General features: G+C 38.3%; 1 non-coding gene across 1 annotated transcript; it reads right to left on the reverse strand.

The window, feature by feature from the left end:
• Positions 1–2090: 2090 nt before the first annotated feature.
• Positions 2091–2198, reverse strand: LOC111824569. Its single transcript, XR_002827676.1, has one exon. It is a non-coding gene; the product is annotated as a U6 spliceosomal RNA (small nuclear RNA).
• Between the last annotated feature and the right edge of the window lie 141 nt (positions 2199–2339).

The following is a 2339-nucleotide window of genomic DNA, read 5'->3' on the forward strand; positions in this document are numbered from 1 at the left end:
GTAAGACAAACTCCAACTACCAATGAAGCTTCAGGCATGAACAAAGCAGAAAACAAGGGTCTGATGAAAGAATGAAAAGATCTAAAATTTGGGGCAAATGACTGTAATTAGCCAATGGACATCCACAATTCCCCTATGTAGATACAATACTTTATGACTGGAGTTAATCCTCCATTCCCTTATAAGGTATGGAACCCTAAAAATCTTACATGGAATTCTCAAATATATTAATACTAGAGGCCCAATGCATGAAATTCGTGCAAGAGTAGGCCTTCCTTCCCCCAGCTGCCGGCACCAGCTTCCCTCTGACACCCAGGACCCGGGCTTCCCTTGCAGCCCTGGCTTTGTCCGGAAGGACTTCTGGTCTAATTAGCATATTACACTTTTATTGTTATAGATTTTTGTAGCATTTATCCACTATTTAATTTGAATCATTATAGTCTCTCTCTGGACTCACATGTTCCTACTTTCTTGGCTTCTGGTTGTTCTTCTATACCTGATCTTTATCCTTTCCTTAACTTACTTCAAGATACAGCTTAAATTAAAGTCACACATTTTTTCCCTAGCCCATTAGTTCTTCTCCATCCTTATAGACTGTTGCCAAATTTATCTTCAATAGGTCTGCAGAACCTGCAGGATATGTCTCATATGTTGCCTTCTTTTATGTTTCATGCAGCACTGGGAACTACTTGTCTAAAATCGTATTTGGTGACTTTATGATAACTTTCATAGTGTTCCCCAAAGTTTATGATTCAGATATATTTTTATAACCTAGTCTGGATTCTTTAGACTTCTAAAATTTGTAGATCTAGTAATAGTGTTAGCTAATTATAGTTCATGAGCATTGATCTGAATGTGGAAGAGTTTGAGATTTTTCCTTAATGTTTGTTAGCCCTCTGATTTTCTTTTTTTTCTAAATTTCTCATATCACTTGCCAAATTCTTTTGTGATATTTCTACTTTTCATGATAAACCGTAAAATTTGGTGGGGATATGCTTTATTATTCCATAATCAGTTTTAGACATTGTAAATTTCTTTACTCAGTCTAATTTTTATACAGGTTGCATATACTTATTATAAGAAATTCAAACACTAAAACAATGTGAGAAGTAATTGCCTCTTCCTGAATATTTATGCAAAAAATAGGGCCATTTCTTATTGGTTGTTGAATACTCAGCATATTATATAGAGTCAGGCACAAAATATGTAATCCATACTAACACAATTTGCATATATTAATGTGAATTACAAGCCCAATCATCTTCAGAGGCAGGCAAGAGTTTTCATACCCTGTGCTCTAGGGGACTCAATATTCCTCTTTCAGCAGAATCCTTCCCAGGGTGAGGGATCCATGTCATAAAATTAGCTGCTGGACCTGAGCCAGCGATCCCCTTCTAGAACATATTCTGAATACCTGTGACCCTTATGTTCCCTGTCCAAATTGTCCTAATTCCACTTTTAAAGTCTAAGCAGGTCTTTCTCTTTTCTGGACCATGCTGAAGCTAGACTGAGCCACAGACGAGGACACATCTATTTTTTTTAAATATATTCTATTGATTTTTTACAGAGAGGAAGGGAGAGAGATAGAGAGTTAGAAACATCGATGAGAGAGAAACATCGATCAGCTGCCTCCTGCACATCTCCTACTGGGGATGTGCCCGCAACCAAGGTACATGCCCTTGACCGGAATCGAACCTGGGACCTTTCAGTCCGCAGGCCGACGCTCTATCCACTGAGCCAAACCGGTTTCGGCAGACACATCTATTTTTGAGGAGTGGTTACATAAAGGCATGCAGGGAAAGATTGAATGTGAGGTCCTCATAGTGAAAATTGAGCTGGAACATAAAAGGTTGTGAGCCTGGATTCTGCCACTATGAATATTCCACTGTTGTTCTTAGGAACTGCAAGCTTTCAGGAGCTTTTCCACAAAAAATATAATAATGCATATCCTCTCTCACCTTGCATTTTCCTTCTGATGCACTCTACTAGCAGAGTTTAACAGGGATATTGGCAGGCAAAGAAGAAATGTAGTTTACAGAATCCAATTTTCAGCATCACAACAGGAAAGAAAAAGGCTGAGGTATTTTTTTTTTAATATGGAATGCTTCATGAATTTGCATGTCATCCTTGTGCAGGGGGCCATGCTAATCTTCTCTGTATCGTTCCAATTTTAGGATATGTGCTGCTGAAGCGAGCACAAAGGGCTGAGGTTTAATTGAAAGGGAAGGACTTTATAACTGGACACTCATGCTAGGAACCAGAAAGGGCACAATTATTGTGGGGAGGGATATAAAAATAACTTATGAAAATATTTATGTAAATTTGCACCATCCAGAAGG

The sequence above is a fragment of the Myotis lucifugus genome, unplaced genomic scaffold (genome assembly GCF_000147115.1).
Source record: "Myotis lucifugus unplaced genomic scaffold, Myoluc2.0 scaffold_2422, whole genome shotgun sequence".
Taxonomy (NCBI): domain Eukaryota; kingdom Metazoa; phylum Chordata; class Mammalia; order Chiroptera; family Vespertilionidae; genus Myotis; species Myotis lucifugus.